This window comes from Manis pentadactyla, chromosome 5 (genome assembly GCF_030020395.1).
Source record: "Manis pentadactyla isolate mManPen7 chromosome 5, mManPen7.hap1, whole genome shotgun sequence".
In the NCBI taxonomy this organism is placed as follows: domain Eukaryota; kingdom Metazoa; phylum Chordata; class Mammalia; order Pholidota; family Manidae; genus Manis; species Manis pentadactyla.
This window is the reverse complement of record NC_080023.1, coordinates 1,347,248-1,370,000: the sequence shown is the minus strand read 5'-3', so window position 1 is coordinate 1,370,000 and position 22,753 is coordinate 1,347,248. Positions and strand designations below refer to the sequence as shown.

At 58.0% G+C, this 22,753-nt stretch overlaps 1 protein-coding gene across 1 annotated transcript in view; it reads left to right on the top strand.

Annotated features, from left to right (window-relative positions):
- Positions 1-4,779: 4,779 nt before the first annotated feature.
- Positions 4,780-22,753, top strand: part of ABLIM2 (actin binding LIM protein family member 2) — a 143,240-nt gene continuing 125,266 nt past the window's right edge. The window contains exon 1 of the transcript XR_008997633.1: positions 4,780-4,928. The gene's annotated coding sequence lies outside the window, so the exon portion shown is untranslated. The remainder of the gene's footprint in view (positions 4,929-22,753) is intronic.

Genomic DNA, 22,753 nt, shown 5'->3' with positions numbered 1-22,753 from the left:
TCCTAGCACTCTCCTGGCAGTGGTGTTTGCATTGCCATTGAGCAGTCCTGCTGTCCACTCCTGATGACCTGGTCATAGCCTGAAAACTATTCTGGCGGACCGCCAGGGGCTGGTCATCAGACACCTGTGTCCAGCATCAGCCCAGCCTCTGCCCTCCACCCGGGAGACGACCGGTCAGTGTTAGGGACGGCTGCCTTCTGAGCCCCCTGCTGGGCAGTTCTCCCATGTTGTCATCAACAGGTGGGGACACGGGAAATCAGGGTCAAGAGGCTGGGGGGTTCCAGTGGGTCAGGCTTCTGGGGACCTGGTTCTCCTGGGCGTCAGTTTCCTTCTCTCTCTTGGGAGCGCATAGACCTGAAACTCTCCTCCCAGGCCCTGCTAGGGCGTGTGGATAAAGGGAAGGTTCCTGCGCCCAGGATTCTCACCTGGCCCTGGTTGGCTGGCTCACTACATGCATGTGGGCAATACGTTGCTATTGACTCTCTATAAAGAGCTCCACCCAGTGCTCTGGGCAACAGGGGGGCACAGCTGCAGGAGAGCAGAGGCTGGGGTGGTGGCAGCGCCAAGGACAGAGACTGAGACGGCTGTGGGGGTGGAGAGGCCCAGAGGCAGAGGCCAGCTTGCTGCAGCAGACTCGCTCTGAGTGGACGGATTCTAGTGACTGACCTGCCACTGTGGGAATAAAGTTGGGTATAAACCCTTCACCCCAAGAACATTCCATTGTCATTCCTCGGTCTCACTGAATCCACAGTGAACTTGTACAGGTCTGAAACTCATTGGCAAGACACCCTGGAAGCCAAGGACTGCTGGGAGACCCCAGAAGCCAGGAGAAATGCCAGGAACAATCCTGTCCTAGGATTTCTGGGGAAGCATGGCACCCTAACTTCAGACGTCTGGCCTCCAGAACACCGAGAGAATAAAGGTCTGTGGTTTCAGCCCCCAGTGTGTGGTGCTTTGCTACGCAGCCCTAGGAGTCATACACCTGCACCTTCTAGTTACTCCTGGGGTCTGGACCAGCCATTCTTCATCTCTTGTTTCCAGCACGGGGCCTGGTATGCAGTAGGTGCTCGATAAATGCATGACCTCACCTCTGAGCTAGCTCTTCTCTTCCGTTCTCTATTTCTCTCATGTGCTCCTGATTCTCCTTGTCTTTTTCTGCCACACAGAATTTAATTAGAGGAAAAGCTTTTTGATCGCTAGCCAAAAATCCAAGAATCGCACAGTCTGAGTCATTTCCAGAATCGGGCCCATATTTTCTCCTTCATTCCATCACTTGTAATGAACCATCTCTCATGATTTTTCAGTGATGGCAAAACGTTGCTGAGTCTAAAACCACTCAGAATTAACTGCACAGTGGAAAATATGGAAGAGACTCAGCTGATAATCAACGTGCATGTACCCACGCCAGTGTGTTCCCCCCTTTCTATCCTGCCCGGAGAGCTCAGTGGACTGTAGGTGTGTGATGGCAAGGCTGGGCCTGAATAATCCAGGTGTGTGGACCTGCTTTTGAGTGAGCGAGGCTCCAAGATGTGAGTCTCCTGTTATTCTTACTCCTGGCTTCACATGGCATAGTTTTACATTATTGAGTGGTTGGCAAGATCCCCTGATGAAATCATATTTCATTTGTTTCTCTACTTGGCTGAGCAGTAAATCAATTCCCAGGCCATATTTGGAGATGATGGACAAAGACTCCTGCAGCTTTGGAGAGAGAAGGCTTGGAGGTGCTCAGGGTCACCCCAGGCCTGGGGATGCTGTCTGCCTCAGCTGGCCACCCCGAGGCTTCGGCCGGCAGGGCTTTGCCACAGCTGGGTTTTCAGGAGGACACGTCTCTCGGCCGGGCCCCAGGTGAGCCCAGTCACACGTTGCCGCTCTCTGTAGGAGCCATTTGTGGGAAGCCTTTGCTGTCCCAGGGCCAGGGCAGGCATGTTGGGCAGGGGTGAGGGGACGGCATTCCAAAAAGCCAAGGGGCCAGAGGCCTGGCATGGTTTGGACTCAGTGGGGCAGGTCCTCTGGGCCAGGACCGCAGCCTCATCCCGTGGCCTTCCCCAGTGCCTCCTGGAGGTGGTGACAGATCCGGGAGGGGCATTGTGCTGAGGCCCACGGGCTCTCTCTTCAGAAGGGCCTGGGTATGTATCCCAGCTCTTCTCCTCCAGAAAACTTTGCATTCGGGTAAAATAAAACCCCCATTCCCCGTCTGTGAAATGGGGATGAGGAGGAGGTGGGGGAGGGTCCTCTGGCACAGAGCAGCCCCAAGCTGTGACCGCTCTGTCACCGGGCTTGACCTTGGGCATCCTTTTTAGGCACAACGTCATACCCACAGCCTCTGACTGAGCACAGGCTGCCCCCCCAGGGGTTAGACAGAACCCCTCCATCGAGGTTCTCCTGCCCATGTAAGCAGCCCCCTCACCCACAGGCTGTTGCCCCCTGTCCCTCCCAGACCCCTGGGCCCACCTCCAGAAACCCTACGAAAATCTCCGCCTGACCCAGTGTGGTCATCACCGGGCCCGCCCAGGCCTCCCCCGTCCCACCCCACCACTCAGCCTTCTGCCCTCCCTAGAACCTTCATGCTCCCCAAGGGGCAAGAGCCATTTTCAGGACGAATGATCCTAGTATGAAGCTATCTGCAGGCCTGTGAAGCAGTGGTGGGTGCCTGTGCTGACACGGGGGCTGATCATGAAAGGAAAGATGAGTCCTTACCCCAGGTCACTGGACTCCTTCGTTAGGGAGCCTCATCGGCATAGGCCGGGTAGGAAGGTATTCCCCAGGGGCACGGCAGGAAGAGTTGCGCTCTTTTTAACTGAGCAGGTGCTTTTGCATCTCTAACATTTATGAAAGCACATACTGTGTTTATTACTTTTTTGTTTTATAATCACCTTTGGGTTACCAGGAGTGGAACCGCAAAATTATAATCTGTCTACAGGAGAGCAGAGTTTGGCTAGGCCAGCTTAACCCTGGGTCCAGTTGGTTCTGAGAGTGGCCTCTGCATATTCTGCAACCTCCATCACCAAATGGTCTACATCCCATAGTAAGTGGTGAGGACAATTAGAAGAGATGGAGGTAAATGGAGTTGGGGCGGTCAGCCGGCAGGCTGAACTCTGGGGCTACCCAAGTCCACCCTCTGACTCACAGGGACTCAGGGGCAAGTGCCCATCCAGGCCTTGGTTTCTCCCTTGGCCAACCGGTGTGGTGGTGGCCTCCCTGCCATCCTCGCCAGGCCATATGGAGGAAATCGCATGCCCTGAGAGGCTCCTACGAGCCTTTGGAGACACAGAGCGGCTGATGCTTCTGCTAGGAGGAAACAGGGCTTGACAGAGAGCTTCCTGGAGAGGGCAAGTGGTGGCAGGAGTGTGCCCACCCTCTCCTTTCCCCCATCCTCCTCTCCCTTTATGTAGTTTGTGGAGTACCACTCTGCACCAGGCCCAGTCAGTGCAAGGCACTGAGAATAATGATAGCATGATAATGGCAGACATCTGCTGATCCCAGCTCATGCCAGAGCCAGGACACGCATTAGCTCATGTGACCCTTTGAACCATCCTAAAAGGTGAGACCTGCTACTGTCCAATGCTAAACACTGATTTTGCCTTCACCTGGATCCTTCACTCGGTCACTTCACAGACAGGGCCCTGATGCCTGCAGAAGGGACAGGACTTGCTTAAGGGGGCCCAGCTGAGAGGGGAAGCCAGGTCGGAAACAGGGCATGTGACCCCTTGCTGCGCTCCTTTTCTTGCATCACATGTGTTCTCGGCAAAAGGCCTCGGTGGGCAGGCCCTGGGGCCCTGCAGCTGCAGGCCCAGCCACCCAGCCAGGCCTCCTGGTTTCTAGGGTGTGCGGGGCTGGGACCAACCGGCCTTGTCCATGACTGGTTCTGCTGGACTCTGGTTCTTCCCAGGAGCCACTGGCCTCTGGCCTCTGCTCCTGGCCACTCCTTGGGGTAGATGGGCGCTGCTGAGGGCCAGGGGAGATCTGCTCCTGCCTCACCATTCCAATCAGAGCCTAAGTTTTCTGTGGCCAGCCTCTTTCCCTTGCTGACAGCATCTCCAAATAGCATTGGCCCAAGTCAGACGTCCTTGACCATGCAGCGTCACGTCCCAGAGATTCTGCCTCCTGAATGTTGCTCCAGTCCAGGCCCTCTGCACTCCCTGCAGCCCCATTTCGTCAGTACCAGGCAACGTGGGGTCCGCCTGCTCCCGTTAATTTCTTGACATCCACCCCTAACCCTCCTCTCCTGCACCCAGACCCAAGCCCTGCGCTTGGGACGGTCACCGAGGGCAGTCTGTCACTGGGGGGATAGGGCCGGGACTGCGACGGGGTGGGGCGTGCCCCTGCTCGCGTGCGGGTCCGTAAAGCGCGGGTGCACCTGGAGTCCCGGCAGGGGAGGCGGGCGATCCTGTAGCGCCTCGCCTCATGTTTCCCTCTCTGCAAATTGGGAAACGCAGGGGTTGGCTCAGAATATCTTCAAGTCCCCCTGCAGCCGTACGACTCAACGAGAGCTGCACCAAGTTCGCTTTTCCCTTGATCACCGGCAGCCAGGCAGCGATGACAGCTCAGCAGAGACCCTGGAGCAGCGGCGAAAGGCCGCAGCGGTGTCCCCCCGCGTGCGCGTGCGCAGACCGCGCAGCCTGCTGGGACTTGTAGTCCTTCCGTGAGGCGGCTGGGGCACGAAGGCCGAGCGGCGGGGGCGCAGTGCCTACACTACCCAGGGTGCGCCCCGCCCGCCGCGCGAAGGGGGGCGGGGCGGGCCTCGGGGGCGGGGCGGGGCGGCGGGGCGGGGTTTGGCCGTGAGCTGCTGGGCTGCTGCGCTGCGGGCGGGCGCCGGCGGAGCGCGGGGCCGCGGACCCGCTGGCGGCGGGCGCGGCACCTGCAGTCGGCGTCGGTGGGCTGCCGTGGCGTCGGATGCCGCCGTCGCGCTGCCGCTGCGATGAGTGCAGGTGAGTGTGGGGACGGGGCGGGTTGGCGGCGCACAAGGGCTGGGGGGCTCTCTGGGGCTGCACCTGCAGCACAGGGGAAAATCGCCCAGCGGCTCCACCCAACTTCTGCTCCAGGGTCTTGGCGTCCCGAGGGCCCGGCGCGCGGCCTCCCGGCCCAGCGCTGGGGCGCGTGCAGCTCTGCAGCACGGGCTGGGGGAGGCTGCGCTGGGCCGTCTGGAAGGCGCCACTCCATTGCGTCTGGGTGGGGTCTGGGGTCTCCTCAGGCTGCCCTAGGCGAGGAGTCCGGGCGAGGGGCGCGCGGCCGCGGCAGGCCGAGCCACGGAGAGGTGTGATGACACTGGGGCTCTGCTGCAGGGGGCGTTGCCCTCCCGCGGCTCCCGCAGCACCTGAGTCGGGCGCGTCAGGCCAGCCCAGGCGTCCAGTGCTCGCCCGCGGCAGGTTTGGGGGCGCGGAGCCCGCAAGTGTGTGCTACCCACCCGTGTCTCCGCGCATCCTCCGCGGCCCCTCAGCCCTGCGCATCCCCACCGCTGCCTCTCCTGCCGCACCCACCGGATCTGACAACCTCTGGGTGGCGCTGGAAAATCCCACAGCGCCACAAGCCAGCCGCGCCTAGTGCGCCCGGGGAAACTGAGACCCAGGGGACGAGAATCTGGAGCATAACCTAAGAAGCCCCATTTCGAGAGTGTTCTGGCTGCCGGCACAGGGCGGAGGGCCCGTCCAGTACATTCCCTGGCAGCGAGCGGCCTCCCCCCATTTTTCAGGGTGCAACCGAGGCTCACCAGGCTCGGATCACTTGCTAGACTCACGCAGCTGGGCAGGGATTCGAACCTGACTTCTGTGCTCTTTCCCCTGAGCCTGTCTGGCCACAGACCGCAGTGTGGCCTGTGGCCACGGTGCAGAGACCAGTTGGGGACAGCTGCTTCCCAGGGGTGCTCAGCTGTGTGCCCTGGGCTTGAGGGAGAGCTAAGCTTCCGGGGAGTCAGTCCCCTCCACTGCCCAGCCAGGGAAGGAGGGACCACGCTGGCAGTGGGCGTTGGGAGGGTGGCTGAGAGCAAATGGCAGGCAGTGGGAGGCAGGATTCTCTGGAAGATTTTTGAAATGGCCAACCTGTTATCTGGGGGTGGCTGGAGAGCAGGGCACCCTGACGCTTGGCAGAACCTCCAGAGACATTTCTCTGAGGGCAGGTGGGGATGATGGCAGGGTGTGTACAGGGTAATTTTAGGCTTTCTGTGACCGTAATTGATACCCCTGGTGTCTCCTATAACCAGGGAGGGTCCTGGCTGGAGGGCTGGCATTTTCTCCCCTCCCTGTATCTGGTTGTCTTGCGAAAAGAGGTATGTGGGCCCCAGGGAGAGTGGGGGATCATGGTTCAAAAGAGCAAGGGGACTGAGGTTTGACCCGTAGTGTCTGCCTGGTAGTGGACAGTGGTGGCTTGGGGTAAATCCTGGCACCTTCCTGGGCTTGGCCTCCTGATGTGTAGAAGCAGTATTGCCTGGAGAGGATGGGAGTCAAGTGAGAAGTCACATGTGTAGTAAGTCCTCAGTAGCCTGTGATGGTCTTGCTAGATGGTCAGGCTTACCTTGGTCTTCCTGAAGTACTCCAGCCCTTTGGAACTGGCAGTGGACATGGTCTCTTGTCCACCTGCGGCTCATGCCCCAGACCTGTCCCCAACCCATTATTTCACCCACACCTGTGGTGGGGGGAGCAGTGGTTCCTTATGCCTGCCTTTGGCCGTAATGTCGGATCACTGTGTGCATGTGACAGGTCGGGCTTCCATTGTCAGCAAGGGCAGGTCACCTGACAGCCCTCCACACAGAAGGTTGGCATCAGGCTGAAGCTCAGCACCACAGGCGTAGCTGGGCATCACTGGGTCCCATCTCTAGCTGCTCACGTGGGCCTGATGGCCAAAGCCCAAGGCAGCCTGGATGATGCCCCCAGGTGAGAGGCCCACCTCGCTTTGGTGCCATGGGCTGCAGGCACTGTTTCTTCCAGTATGGCAGCACAGATGCCTTTGAGATGGCACAGGGGCAGCTGATGGCTTGTTTCATCACTTATTGACTTTGGGTGGCCAGGGAAATTGTAGGAAGTGGCTTTCTGTGTCACACAGGGTTGGATCCGAATCCAGCACACCAGCAGTGGGGTTCCCATGCCTCAGTTTACCCACTGCATGGAGGGCGTGCCTTAGCTCCATGCTCAGTGCCAGCCCATGTGCAGTGGGGCCCAGTGGATGATGTCAGCATGGTGGTGGCTTCACAGCCTATGTGGCCACAGCAGTGGGGTGGAGGAATGTGCCTTAGCTGGCAGGGGCTCCAGTGCCAGCTCTGCCACTGACAGGCACTGGGTCCTTGAGCAGGACATACCCTCTCTGAGCCTAGATGTCCTCCCTGGGTGGCTGTTGGAATCCTCCAGCCCCGAGGTCAGGGGTTGTATTAGTCTGCCAGGGACAGGGTGGCTTAAACAACAGACATTCACCTTCCTGTGCTTCTGCAGGCTGGAAGTCCGACATCAAAGTGCAGGCAGGCTGGCCTCTCTTGAGACCTCCTTGTCTTGCAGATGGTCTCCCCCCTGTGTCCTCACGTGGTTGTCCCTCTGTGTGCATGTGTCCAGTCTCCCCTTCTCATAAGAACAGCAGTCAGATTGGATCTGGGCCCGCCCTAGTGGCCTCATTTTATTTTGACTCCTTCTGTAAGTACTCCATCTCCAAAGACAGCCACATTCTGAGTGCTGGGGGCTAAGACTTCAGGATATGAACTGGGGGACACAGTTCATTCCTTCACAGGGCTGCACTGCCGGGTGGGGAGCCTGGGGCCCGGCTCCACTGTCCTCGGTTCCCGTGGCTGCGGGTTAGGTTCACGGAGCTGTGAGGGACCTGAGGATGCTCCGTGCAAACTCACCCATCACACAGAGGGGAAACCAAGGCCTGAAGAAGGAGAAACAACTGTCCAGGGTCAAACAGAGTGTGTGGCAGCACCAAGACCTGAGCTCCGGCCCCCTGTTCTGCTTGGCAGAGTTTGGAACAGTGAGGTGCATACTTCACCTGACCCAAGTGTGGTCCCTGACGTAGCCACAGATATGCTCACCTGAGCGTTATGAAGAACAGCAGTGAGTTAGAAGCCCCTAAATTCAGAGCAGTGTGGTGTGACATTGGTCAGCCCTGCCGTCATATATTCAGTCAACAAATGTTCACAAATGCCTTCCGTGCGCTGTGCGCTGCTCCGGGCCCTGGATTCAGCAGTGCACAAGAACAAGCAAAGCCCCAGGTCTCCCTGAAACCCCTTCCACCTAGTGGGGGGGCTGCACTTGAGTTAAGAGCACGTGAGATTTTGCTGTTAGGAGAAAATGCTTAAGAAAACAAGTTCAATTTAGAAACAGCTGAAGGCAAAAATCCTGTATCATATGTGATCTCAACTCTGCGAAAAAAAGGAAGGAGAAAGACCTATAAGAAAACATGTGGCAACGTCAGCAGTGGCCCTCCTCTCCTGTAGAAAGGAGAAGCCAGGTTCCCATCTGCATCTTTATACTTTCTGTGGCTTTTCCAGGTTTTCTCCACTGTACATGCTTTTCTAACGCCGTGTAAACTCCAGTGAAGAGGAGAAAGACCTCCCCTGTCTAAGGAGGGCATGCTCTGACGAGGTCGTCTGTGACTCAGTGAGAGGTACAGACGATTCCATTCCGCACAGGCCACTGTCCTTTGGCTTGGAGCAAAGGCCCCCCAGCAGGCAGCACTTTGGAGGTTCACACAGGCAGAGGCACTGGGGCCAGGTTTCCCTGCATGACTCCATCTGAATTAGGGTCAGCAGAAGACAGGTTGTCCTGACCCAGAAATTCATCTGAAATGGCATCTGAGGAGGACGGCCGTGGCCCACTGGTCCTCTCTGGCTCAGGGCACGCATCCATGAGCTCAGAGCTCTTTGTCCCTCACGTTCAAGGTTACCTCCTGACTGCCCCCTGAGACCCTCTGATTCTTCATGGTCTGTACTGATGAGCCAGTCTGGGGGTACATGGCATATATTCTAGGATCAAGTCCTGACTTGGGTGAACTCTTGGAAAGTCTGGCCTTACTGTCCCAGAAAGGGAATGTGACCCTCACAGGGAGAAGTCGCTTGGCTGACACCCTGAGCATCCACAGCGTCCTCTGGGGCCTGGGAGAGCTGGGAGCTGGAGCCAGGAAATGGGCACGTCCTGGTGATGAGAGGAGAGGGCGGGAAGGGATCCGGGCTGGGGAGGGGTCTGTCCTGCCCCTGGTCCTCAGCCAGGCCAGCCGCAGTGGCCGACAGCAGCCTGACCCCACAGCCTGGGTGGCATGGTCCCCACAGACACGGCTTCCCTGCACCCCACCTCTGTCCTGGCCTCGGCAGGATGTGGTAAGACCGCCTTTGAACTTGGGTCTCAGGCTCAAATCCCAGCTCTGCCACCCGCTAGTGTCACCTCTCCTCAGACCTCTGTGCTTGTTGCCGCCTCCCCCAGGGTCTTGCTAGGGACTGAGGGAGCACATGCCTGGCACGTGGGAGGGGCTTGGAAAAGCAGTTAGTTAAATAGTTGTGATAGGAAAACACGGGCGGTGTTCAGATGGCGGTTCCTGTTCCCTAGTGATGACCACATGGGCTTGCCGGCACGGAGGGCCTAGCAGGAGGGTGCCGGCGGCGGCAGCGGCACAGTGGGCCTCGGGGCTCCAGGTGCACAGGCAACCTGAGTGGGGCGGCTCTGTTTACTCGGGGATGTTTCCATTGCCGAGGTCCCTAGGGTGTCGGGCAGCACCCTCCTTCAGTGTCACGGCAGCCGTGGTGATGCGTGCTCCCATGGGCACTGTGCCCAGCCAGATGCTCCTGAGATCCGCACGGCACTTCTCAGGGCTGCTGGGGTGTCCCCCCTTATAGATGGGGACACAGGTGCCGAGGGCCCGGCCACTGCATGAGTCTCAGCGTTCATAAATGGCCGAGCTGGGTTTGAACCTCCATGTGCCCAGATGCTCTATGTGCTGACTGGGTGGGCTCTGTCTGCTGTCCCCCTCCACTGCAGGCATTAGTTGGCTTCGGCGGGCAACTTACTGCCCCATAACATGTGGCTGAGTGTTTGGGATGGATGAAGCCTGACGCATTTGGGCATTTGACGCATTTGACATATTGTGACAGTGCCTCATAGTGGGGTATGTGCATAGCCCGTCACCTGGGCCGGGAAACACCATCCCACCTCCTAGGCGTGCTGCCTGCTGCACAGGAAGGCCCATTTCTGCCCCCAGAGTGCAGGCTCTTTCCTCTGCCTCCTGTGGGGTGTCCTGCTGGGGTGATGGCATGGCCCCAGGGATCCCCCCACCCCCAGTCAGCTTGGACAATGACAGCGCCACCATTTCAGGTCCATGAGGCTCCCTGTAGCCTTGACCTGAATGCTGCTCTCTGCTCTGCCTGGTCCTGGGACCCTCCCCGCACTGTCTGTCCTGCTGGAATCAGCGAGCACAGCCACCGCAGGCCCCTCCTGCAGTGCCCAGCCCCGCCCTCCAGCAACCAGCCAGCCCCATCCGGGGTGTCTGAGCTCCCTGGACTCTCAGCACCCCACCTGGACCTCGGGCGAGCCGTCTCTTCTCTCTTGCCTCAGTGTACCCATCTGTAAAAACAGGCCACTGCCATCTTCGGGGGTGTGACCTGCTTCCTTCCAACAACACGGTTTCCTACACTGTCCCCAGAGAGGTCGCCTGGGTCTGAGGCTGAGCCATCATATCGGGCAGCATGGCTCCCGGCGCCTTGCTCTACCGTGCAGAGCTCCTCTGACAGTCTCTCGGTGCTTTGCTCTCTGCACTGAGGCTCTGTGATGCACGGGGGCTTCTCTGTGGCCTGCTGGGGAAGGGGTGTCTGTTTGTCTGCATGGAGCCGGTGCCAGGAGGGCTGCTACGGCCTCTGTGTCAGCGGGAACAAGTGGGGCAGGTGGAAGGTGTGCTTTGAATTCTGTGACACTTGCTTTTCCTTGATTCAGCCAACAGCAAGTCCTGCTGGGCACGGGCTGGTCTTGGGCTTCTCCTGCCCACATCAGGCTTGCTGGTGAGCCAAGGATATACTCAGCAGGCTCTCTATTGCAAAATGATGTACTTGGGGATTTCATTTTGCCTTGGCAGAGGCATCTCAGCAACCAGGGAAGCAGTCTTGAAGCCTTGGAAAATATAGCCGGTGGCTTTGGGCATAAGCACACCTGGGCTCCAGTCCCAGCTAGTTGTGTCCCTGCAATCAGGTTGCTTAATTGCCCTTTGCCTCAGCTTCCCCACCTGTACAGTGGAGATAGTAGCACCCATTTTCAGGATTGCTCGTGGGCTATGTCAAGGGCCTGGGGTACAGTGGTACCAGGAAGCAAGTGGACGGGTCTTCCTCCCAGCTGTCACTCTCAGAAGCTGGGTCACACCTGAACTTGCCCTTGCAGGGTCCACTGTGATGTCCGCTTACCCCATCAGGGGCTTACAGAACAGCTCCCGCTATTCCTGCTTCTGCCCCCTCCCCTGCCAGCCTGCCCCAGTCCTGTTTACACCTCCCGCCCAGGGCCTGTTGCAGGAGCAGCCCAGTCCCCAGAGAGCTGCCAGCGCAGGCTGTAATAACATCCTCTCGGGGTGTGGTGTTCTGGTTGTCAGACCTGGCTCAGAGCTTGCTGGCAGCTGCGCGGTGCTGGGCCAGCCTCGCTCCGTGCTACGGTCCTGCCTCCTGCACGTGGCACTCGCTGTACACCTAGAGCTACGGCTTCTTCATGCATAGGACGGGGGAGCGGGGAGATCGTCCAGCGATGCGCATCCAGCCCGCAGTGTCACTGCTTGAACAGCACACTGGGCTCCTGCCCCTGCTGGGGGTCTGTCCTCAGGGCAGGGCCAGGCCCAGGCTTGCTCCCTGAGAGGCCCACACAGGTGTCTTATGACAGCTGTTCCATGAATGTCTGTCCGGTGGGGGATGAATGCTGGACGGCGCGCAGCCCCTACTTCACGCTCTGCTGCCTCCTCCGATGGTCATCCCTCTGGGTGGAGGACTCACAGCCCCACCTCTCTCTAACCCTCTGCTTCTCCTGGGACCCCAGCAGCCCCAGGATCTTACTAGAAAATGATGTCTCCAAGGTCCCAGTTGGCACTGCAGCTGGGCATGAAGTTCCAGAGAGGAAGAGTCGCAAGGCCCCCACTTCAGTTTGGCAGCAGGGTTTCAGGTGCTTCGGGGTGAGCCCGGCCCTTTGCCTGGCAGCTGTCTGTCTAGGCCCCCGAGGGACAAGGACTTGGGTACAGGGGACCTGCCTGGGAGGAGGTCCCAGGAAGCACAAGTGAGAGAGAAAGGAGGGTGGGCTGGGGAGGAGGGAGGGTCGGGGGTGTCTAGGTGGTGGGCAGCCCCTGTGGGCCTCTGGGGCTCAGGCCCACTGCACGCCAGGAAGAGCAGTCCTTAGATGCTGTCCTTGCTAGAAGTCTGCAAGGCCCCTTGCCTGCATTTCCCTGATGCTTTCCTGCACCCGCCCCACCTCTTCCCCGAATTCTGGGGGTCCTCCTCCTCCTCCGTCTTCCCAGCTCCCACCGGGGCTCTGGAACTATGACCCTTCCCTCCACTCCTTCAGGGATTTCCCAGCCCTCCCTCCTCAGAGCTGGTGGGCAGCAGATGGAACAGGGGTTTCCAGCCGAGGACTTGGTCGGCTCCTGGCAGCCATGTGACCCAGGCCCAGGCACTGCCCCTCTCTGAACTGCCTCACCTCAGACGGGGGTAGGGGTGAAGATGTCCCTGTGCTTATCCCCGGAAGCTGTGGGTAGGGCTCCTTATGGCAAGAGGGGCTACAGACGGAATTCAGTAGACATCTTGCAATGGGGAGGCTACCCTAGTGGATGCCTTGTGATCACAGGGGTCCTCATACGAAGGCGGCGTGAGGATCAGAGAAGAGAAGCTGGTGAGACGATGGAAGCAGAGGCGAGTGGAGGGACGCTGCCACCCTGCCAGCCTTGGAGATGGAAGAGGGGCCACGGGCCAAGGGCACAGGCGTCTCTAGAAGCTGGAAAGGCCAGGCATGGCTTTTCCCTTGGAGCCTCCAGAGGCAGCCACCCTGCAGACCCGTTCTCACTCTGACCCAGACCTGTAAGAGTGCACATTTCTTTTGCTTTAAGCCTCCGGATCTGCGGATTGAAGATGGCTCCAGAACTGCAGGGCTGTGTTGCTGTGTGGTTTGGGGGGCGCCGTGTGCCTGGGCCTCCTGCTCCTGCAGGCTGTGGATGAGCGAGTGAGGGTGGCTGTGGGGGAGGAGGAGCTGAGCGGGGCCAGCGTTTGAAGCAGATCTCCTGCAGGGCAGTGCGGCTCACTCAGCCTCCCCTGTCCTGGGCAGTGGGCCATGTCCCCGGCTCTGGACACCCTGCCAGGGCACATACCACGTGGCCACCCCGCTTCTGACTAGGTGGGCCTGCGCACCCCCAAAAGGAGGTGGCCGCTGACAAGTACCACACATTGTGGGGCTTCAAACAACAGGAGCGTGTCCTCTCACCATTCCGGAGGCCAGCAATCCGAGGCCACTGTCACTGGGCTGAAGTCCAGGTGTCGGCAGGCCTCCTTCCCCGGAGCCCGCGGAGAAGGGCTCCTTGCCTCTCCCAGCTCCGGCGCAGCCAGCACTCCTTTGCTTGTGGCCACGTTGCTCAGTCTTCAAGAGCAGCACCTCCAAACCCCCTGTGCCCCGCCTTCACACCGCCGTCTGCGTGTGTCAAGCCTCCCGCCCATAGGGACTACCTGTGGCTGCAGGTAGGGCCCGTCTGCATAAACCAGGATAACCCTCACCTCAAGATCCTTACCTTCATCACATCTGCAAAGACCAAACCCCATTTTTTTTTAAACCACATAAGGCCTCATTCACTGGTCCTGGGGACTGGATGTGAACATCTGGGGGGAGGTGGGAAGGAACCATTCAGCCCACCCCAGGCAGCTTCCGGAGCATTCTGCTTCTGGGACTGACACCACTTCCCTCCTCGTAAGGGTCTCTAGAATAGCCAAGGGTTTGAGAGGATGACTTCTAATAGGATAAAAAATGTTACTCTTCGCTAAATTTAAACATCCCAAATTCTGTGAGCCAAATAGTGTCACAGATTGCTGACTGGAGCATCAGTTTGTACCATCTTTAGGGGACAATTAGGCAAGTGCATTGAGCGTTAAATACACTCATGCCCTTTGATAGAGATGCTGCTTCTGGGAGTCTTTTCTGAAGAAAGGCTCTAAAACAGAGATGTGGGTTTGTGCCTACAGTCTCTCATTGAAGGGCTTGCACACTGCAGCAAAGAGGACCAGCCGCAGAACGCTGGGGGAGTAAGTTACCATCTGTGCATAGCCATGGTTCTCAAACTTTTAGGGTGCAGGACCCCTTCAACTCGAAATTATTGAGGACACCAAAGAGCTTATGTCCAAGTGGATTATATTTATTGATAATTACTGTGTTAGAAATTACAATGGTTAAAATTCTAAAACATTTGTTAATTCATTGAATAGTAGCTCTTTGTATATGAACACAGTATTTTCTAGTGAACAGAGTGGCACTGCTTTACAGTTTTGCAAATCTCATTACTGTGTGACTTAATAGTGGACAGCTGGACCTCAGGTCTGGTCTATGTTCACTCAGTGGTGATGTCATGCATCATGGAGCTTCTGAAAAGCTCCATTTTATACTCGGGAGAAAATATAAATAAAAACAGAAATGAAAAGGAAAATAACATCTTAACCTTATTATAAAAATTCTTTTGACCCTACAGATCAGGGTCTTGGGTATCCTCAGGATTCCCTAGACCACACTTCAAGAACTGCTAATAAAGGATGGGATATTATGCAGTTGTCAAAATAATTTTGAAGGAATTATAAAATACCGGTATCAGTATTGATGATAAATGAAGCATACAAGATACAACATTTTATACATGGTTTCATCTCTACAAAACATACAGAGAAAACACACTAGAAGAAATAGATCAAAATGCCAACAGGGTTGTGGGCAACCTTTCCTTTTTTCCTGACGCTTTGCTATTTTATTTTTTCTTGCTGATTCATGTTAAGGATTTGCAAGAGACAGGATTTTGCTCCAGGAGGTTTGATTTGAGAGCAGCTGTCTGCTCGCGGGCACCCAGCCAGCTCTTGCTCCAGGGATGGTATTCTCTATTTTGGGAATACACTTTCACTGTGGCACTAGGGCTGTGAATGGCGTCAACATGTTACAAGCATAGGAATTTAACGTGTGTGGTATGTGTGTGTGTGAGCTCTTGTGATAATTCAGTCTATAGTTACAAGCGAGAAGGAGCTCTCCTCTGGAGCAAATTGCACAGTCGCCGAGGAGGAATGAGGAGCTGGTCTGAAATGGCGCGTCCTCGGCTGGAATGCCTGCAGCAGGCAGGGCTCCAGCAGAGAGCTAAATATATCCTGGGTGTGTGCTGGCGACCTCAGGAACCCCACACCCCATCCGGGTTGCTGACCAGAGCTCAAGGGAGTGATTGATTTGTCTAATAAAAATCAGCGAGTGCCGTTTACGGAGCATCAGTAGCTATGGACATGGTAGAGAGGTTGGGCAGGCTCCATCTCCAAGGCCACAAGTCCCTGTGGGTGGGGATTAATCCCCCCAATCACAGACAAGGACACACGGAGTTGGGACGGGAGGCTGAGTCGCCCAAGGTCCCAGGGCTGGTGAAGGGGGAGGCGGGGTTCAGACCGCCGCCTGGCTCTGGGAGCGCCCTCCAGTGTTGCCTCCCTTGAGAACATGCATCTCCCCGCTGGGTTCTTCCGAACTGATAGAGGGGCCTGGAGGCGGTAAGGAACGGCAGTACAGTGATGGTGACGGTGACAGCCCGGGACGAGTCTGCAGCAGTGCTCTCGACCCTGCAGGGTAGTCACCGCGGCTGCCCATTTTACTGGTGGGGACCCGAAGCTGGGTGACGTTGAGAAACCTGCCCTGAGCAGCCCAGGGTCGTTTGGACGTGGGCAGCCTCTTTGCAGATCCTGTACCCTCCTCCCTCCGTAATCTGCGGTAAACGTGGGTCAGCTTCCGGCCCACGGCCTCGGGCGTTTGCACGGTCGAGATTCTCCTCACGCCTCGCCTTGCCCGGAGGCTGGGCTCCTGCCCCGCAGCCGCTGGCCGGGCATGGCTGGGCGATGTCATCACCAGGGAGCCATGGGGGGTGGGGCTGGGGAGGATTCTGAAAGGGACTTAGAAAGAAACGATCCTTTTTTTTGCTTAAAAAAATCCCTCAGCCTCCAAGGTGGGCACCCTGGCAAGAGCGTCTTGCTGGGGGTTGGGGTCTTGAGGACCGCTTCTGTCCCCACCCTCCGGGCATGGGCTGCTCCCCCATTGATGCCCTGCTCTGAGCCTTGATGTCCCCGCTTCCCCGGACTCTGTGGGCGCCCCTGCAGCCCAGTGGGAGATCTCAGTAGGACTTTGCTCTGGATTTGAGGGATGGTGGACAGCTGGGCCTCAGCCTGCCTCCTAGCTGTGGCGTCTGCAGGAGGTGGGGGCTTTTCCCTGCCCCTCTCCCGACAAGTTCCTGGTTCCTTCCTGGGGTGGCTGACCCCAGGAAGGACGCCCCGTCACAGAAGCCCCTCCCCCTGCCCCAAAGGCAGGCACCCCCCTGAGTCTCTGGGCAGCCGCTCCCTCTAGTGGGCAGCCAACCAGGCCAGCATCCGCAGGGTGGGGTGGGGGGTGGGCCAGGTGATGGCTTCACTGGAGTGTGTCCGTCCCCTGGCCAGGTGCTGGAGGTGACCCTGCCTCAGCTCGTTCCTCTGCAAGCTCCTGGCCAGCCTGATGAGAAAGGTGGACAGTACGTGATGAGGACACACCAGCCCGTTGGTCATCTCACTTAAGAAAAGCAGAGCGGCCTCTTTCCAGGCTTCATACGGCTTGTTAAATATGTGTCTCTTCAGCTCCTGGGAGTGGGAGTGTGACCTGTGAGGCCAGGTGACAGGGATGCGTGCCCACTGTGTCTGTGGTGGGGGCCATTGCAAACGGCCGGGGCGCTCTGCCTGGCCTCGGGGGTCCCCTGTGCCGGCCCTAAGGGGCGATATTGGGGCAGCAGCCTAAGGCCCATGGGGTCCCGCCCTCTGGAAGTGTGGTCCAGCCGGGAGCAGACCGTCACCGCCGCTGGGCTTCCGTGCCGCATAAACAAGTGAGAACCAGAGACTCAGGGAGGGTTTCAGGCCAATACCAAGACCCGGCAGCAGCCTGGCCCTCAGCGTCCCAGTTCTGGGAAAGAGGGTTACTCCAGGAATAGAACCTTTTATTTCCCACTGCAGGCCGGGCTCTTGGGGCCACAGCAATGCAGAGAGCAGGGGCGCCAGTGGCCGGGATCTGTGGCTTGAGGAGGTGTGGACCGTCCCCGGCCACCTCAACAGCTCCCACGCCCTGCACCGGTCCTGGGGTCCTGCTCCAGCAGAGGCGCTGGGGGCCTGCCTCCCTCCAAGCAGGGCCTGTGGTTGGTGCGGGGTGTCTGTGTTGCCTTCTGCTTGGATCCAGTGAGTAGAAGCTCCCAGTCAGGTCTTCCTCCATTCTGTGTCCAACACCATCGAACCACCAGTGTGCAGGCAGAATGTTCATGTGGAACCCGTGACCAAAAGAAATTTCAAGGTGGGAGCCCTGGACAAAGCTGGGCAAGCCATGCAGTCAGCACGTTGTTGCAAATTCTCCTTTTACTTAAAACTCAAAATCACCCTCACGAATAGGTCTCCTGCGCACAGCCCTGCGTAGAGATGTGCTCCGAATACTGAGCACAGCGGATTCACCCTCTCCATGGCTTCTGTGGACACTGACTTATTCAGACATCCATCACTGGCCTCTGCTTGAACAAACAGGCCTGAATTGTATTAGTGTTTGGCAAAGGCTGTCTCCCTGGGTGCCCACGAGCTTCTGGTGAAGGAAAATGAATTGCAGGGGCGGCTGTGAGTGAGGCCCCGCCTGCCTGTGGTCTTGCCCAGGAGGAAGAGGGGCTGCCTGTTAACCGCCGGGCAAGCCTGGGGCCTGGGCTGGCAGGGATTGCTGTGAGATTCCACCTTCCGCTGCTCAGGTCTCTGGGCACTCCTGTCTGGGGACTCCACGAGGGGCCTTCTTTGAGTTTTCCCAGAGTCCTCAGGAATACACAGCGCTCCAGGGTCCTGTGCCCCGCCTGGGCCCTTCCCACCTGCTGAGATTGGAGTGTACAGATGGCCAGGGCTGTGCAGGGAGGAGCTGGGGACCCGGATGACACCCAGCTGAGCTTGTGACCAGGTGTGATGACCTTCGGGGCAGCAGTGCCCACAGGCAGCAGACATTGCATCCATTTTCCCAAGAGCCGCGAGCAGAGGAGGCCTTCTATGACTGGGCACGTGGGAGTGGCGCAGGCCTTCCCCTCGGCGTGGATGCTGCCCCTCGGGGGTTCAGGTCCTGTGCAGCGTCCTCACCTGGAGCTCCATCTCATGGAGTTTCCCCCACGACCTTTTATTTCTTCTACAGCTGATTGATGAGCGGCCTGTGTGATTCTGTGGAGTGGGTTTTCTATGGTTAGATCACATGCTCTCTTTCCTTCACTAGGTGGGGAGTGTTTTTTTGTTTTTTGAATTTTTGAATTTTATTTTTTTTTGATTGTGGTAAAATATGCCTAACATAAAATACACCATTTTAGCCATTTTTAAATGTACAGTTGAGTAGTGTTAATTATGTTCATATTGTTGTGAAACCTTTGTGCCATCATCTCCAGGACTTTCTTCATCTTCCCAAACTGAAACTCTGTCCCTGTTAAATAATGCCCTGTCCCCTCCCCAGCCCTGAGCCCTGGCCTCTCTGTTCAGCCTTCTGTCTCTTTAAGTATGGCTGCTCTGGGGACCTCATGCAGGTGGAGTCATGCGGGATTCACCTTTGGACTGGCTTCTTTCCCCGAGCACGGAGTTCTCAAGGTCATCTCCGCCGCAGCCTGTGCCAGGATTTCCTTTTCAAGGCTGAATAATAGTCCACTGTATGGATGGACCGCATTTTGCTTATCCAGCCATCCACTGACAGACACCTGGACTGCTCCCACCTCTGCTGTGGAAACACCGCTATGGATATGGACATGGGTGTGCAGATACCTGTGTGAGTCCCACTGTCGTTTCTCTGGGGACACACCAGACGTAGCCTGGCCTGGCGAGGTGGTGATTCAACTCCATTTCTGGGGGAGCTACCCTGCTGTTCTCTGCAGCCATGTGCCACTTTACATCCAGTGAGAGGTGTTTAGGGGTAGGACCTCATTGGGTTGGTCTCTGAGCCCACCTTGCATGGCACGGACACCTTTGCTTGGCTGCAGGGCTGAGATCTGCCCCCACCCTTAACCCCATCGCTGGTCACCTCCGCATGCCCCCTGGGCCCAGGCCATGCTGAGCTCTTGGAGGTCCCCCTAGCGGGCCATGCTCTTCCCCACCCTGCACCTTTGCACAGGTGCTTCCCCTTCTCGGGGTCCCCTTTCCCCTGGGGCCTAAATGCCTGGCCTGTGTCAGAGTCCGTGGCCCAGAGCCTCAACCCAGGACCTGGAAAGCATCTGCATGAGCGCAGAGCAGCTGGGGTGCCCTGAGGCCTGAGCCGGGCAGCACAGTGCTGTGGGGGGCAGCAGCTGGGCCCGGGGCCACAGCAAGGGACACCTGCCCGGGCGGCGAGGTGTGACCTGGCCACACTGACTGGAGAGTGTCCACCTTCCCCCACTTCCCTTGGTCCTGTGAGTGTGACTCAGGGTGGCCGTTGTTGGCAAGGCCCCCTCCGATCACCCACTGTCTGGTGATGCGGGGACTCTGGTGGGTGACGGGCCCCCATCCACAAAGCCCTGGTGGGGCGTGGCCAGCGAGGACCCTCCACTGCCTGCTCGGCAGACCCTGCGGCCCCCAGCTTTCTGATGTGGAGTGTTGCTGCCCTGGGCAGAGGGGGCCTCTGTCGGCACATTTTGTTTTTTATTGTGGTCACATATACACAACACAAAATTTACCATTTTCACCATTTTTAGTGTCCAGTTCAGTGGCATTAAGTACATTCACATTGCTGGACAGCTGTCCCCACCATCCACCCCCAGAACTCCTCCATCTCCCCAAACTGGAGCTCCGTCCCCATTAAACACGAACTGCCTCCCCTCCCCTGCCTTGGGCCCACCACCCTGCTTTCCTCTCTGCGAGTGTGACTGCTCCGGGGACCTCGTATGAGTGGGGTCACACAGGACCTGTCCTTTGTGCCTGCCAAGGACCCAGCGTCACAGCCTCAGGGCTCATCCACGTTCTGCTGGAGGCAGAGACCCCTTCCTCTTCAAGGCCGAGTAACGTCGTGTCACGGGGACACCCTGCACTTGTTTCTCCACTCACGCCCTGGGGGACACCTGGGCTGTTCTCGCCTCTGGCTGTCGGGACTGGTGCCACTGTGAACACAGGTGTGTAAGTGCACAGTCTGCATTTTAATGGTCCCGTCAGCAGCTCTGTGCCACTGACCTCAGGACCAGCCACAGGCAGGCCCTGCACCCCAGGTCTGAGTGGAGCACTTCCCATGGTGCCTCATCTGCCCCTCACCACAGCCCTATGACGTGACTGCTCCTGTGTCCCCGATGTGCAGGTGAGGAAACAGGCCAGCTGGGTGACAACTTTCCAGCGATCCAGCCTCTGCAGTAGGTGCTGGGTGATGGGGGCACCACATTTGGTACCCGCGTCACCACCTTGTCTAGAGTGTCCAATTGCCTATGCCCATCCATTTGCTCATTGAGCACCGAGTGGGTCCCCTCTCTGCCCTGCCCTGGGCTGGGCCAGGCGGGATGCTCAGGGCTCAGCCCTGCCCTGGGAGCTCAGAGTATAGGGGGATGGACTCCCCATGCCTGCTGCAGGAGCCAGAGGTGTGTTTTGGGGGGTGTGCAAACCAGCGTTTGCCAACTTTGGCTACAGATGGGGAAACTGAGGCCCAGGAGAGGAAAGCATTTCCTCAGGTGCACAGCCAGGTATTCTGAGTCCCGGTCTGTCTCCTGGATCCGTGAAAGCGAAGCTGCCGAGTCTCTGGCTCCATGTTGCTTTCTTCTTTGTCAGTGTTTCCCCAACTCTTTCTTCTGAAAAAATTGTAAGCGTATAGAAAAGTCAGGGAAAGAGCAGTGCAGTGGATGGCTGGTAGGGCCTGCACCCGGGCGAGTCGGGCACTAACGGTTCCCCCCAGGCCGCTTTTCTTCCTCTGTTCTCTGAGCCAGAGTGGTCAGTTCATCCGGACACAGCGTCCTGCCTGCAGGAAGAGGCCTGCCCTCCTGCGTTACCCCGCGTCCTGACGATGTCTGCCTTCCAAACCTTTCTCCTCCGGGGTCCAGTCTAGGATCATGCTCCACAGCTGGTTAGCATGTTTCTGTCTTCAGTCTCCTTTATTCTAGAATGTTCTTCCCTGCGTTTTTCTTCTGTGCCATGGGCACTTTTGCAGAGTCCAGACTTGTCGCTTTGCAGATCATCTCACAATCTGAGTTGGTCTGTTTTTTGGCGGCAGGATGCAGGCTGAGAGTTTTTGGAAGGAGGCTGCCACTGTGACCTCCGTCCTCCTCAGGAGGCACAAGGCCCGTTGGTCCCGTGTGCGCTCAGATCTTAGCGCACCCTGTGCACACCCAGTGGGGATGACGATTCCTGCATGTGTGCCTTTGCACGCCTGTGCAGATCTGCCAGAGATATTCCAGGAAGTAGGATCTGCTAAGTGGAATATCTCCTGCCGAGCCCCTCTCCACAGAGGCTGTCCCAATTCATGCCTTGGCAAAGGGGGTAGGAGGGGCCCTCGATCTGGCCCCTTCCGGCCCAGTGCAGGACAGTGTCTGTCTTCCCACATGTGCAGCCGGATGGGAGGAGCAGTGCCCAGCTTTGCCCCACCTCCTGGGTACCAGGGCGCCCAGAGCAGTTGCTGTGTTTCCGGACCATTTGTGTCTCTGTGAATTTCCTGTTCCCTCCTTTGCTTGTTTTACAATCCGTTGCTTGTCTGTATTGACTCAGGCAGCGGATGGGTGTGTGGACTGCATTTTGTCAGGCAGGGAGGCAGATCGCTGTGGTGTTGGCGCGGGCTGGCATCCCTGGTGGGGTGGGGCTCCAGGAGGTCGTGGGAAGGTAGGCTGTTGGGCACAGGACAGCTTCTGAACAGGGAGACAGGAGCTCAGTCATACCGACCCACCTTCCCCACTGGCTGCTTTTCCCGGCTTGCCTGGCTCGCTCTGGGGCCCCCCTGAGGCCCCAGCAGAGGGTTGGAACGCCTGTCCCAGCGTGTCAGGTGTTCCCCCGGGCCTCCTGCTCCCGGCTCCTGCCAGCATCGTGGTCCCTCCACTTGCCGACCCCCCTGGAGGACCCGCAGAAACCTTTTCTCCGCCTTCAGAGTCCAGCTCCAACTCACCTCCTCCCTCTGGAGGCCCAGAACCCCCAATGGCGGCAGACACCTTCCCCACTTCAGCCACAGGGGCGGCCATGGCTGCTCCTGCTTCTCTCCTTCATGACACTGACCACGAGGCAGATGCAGTTAGTTGGTTCCCCTGGCTCCCTGGTCACCCTGCCAACCTCCTGGCCCCATGCGGGACGAGGCCTGGCACCTGGCTATTGCTTAGCACACAGCAGGCCCCCACACTGGGGCAGGTGATGGCCCCGGCGTCCAGCGGCACGCATCCTCTGTTGCATGATGAGACATCTGCCCACTGGCCTGAGCCTCGTACATCTGGGTGGTCCCCACTGCAGCCAGTGCCTGGTTAATACCTTGGGGGTCCCTGTGTGTTCTTTACCTCAGGGGTCCCTGGAAGTGCCATGTCAGGGACATGTGCATCACAGATGGCCCTGCAGATGCCGTAAGTGGACACCTGGCGTGGGTCAACACGTTCCCAAGCACAGGTGGAGGGGCAGAGGACCAAA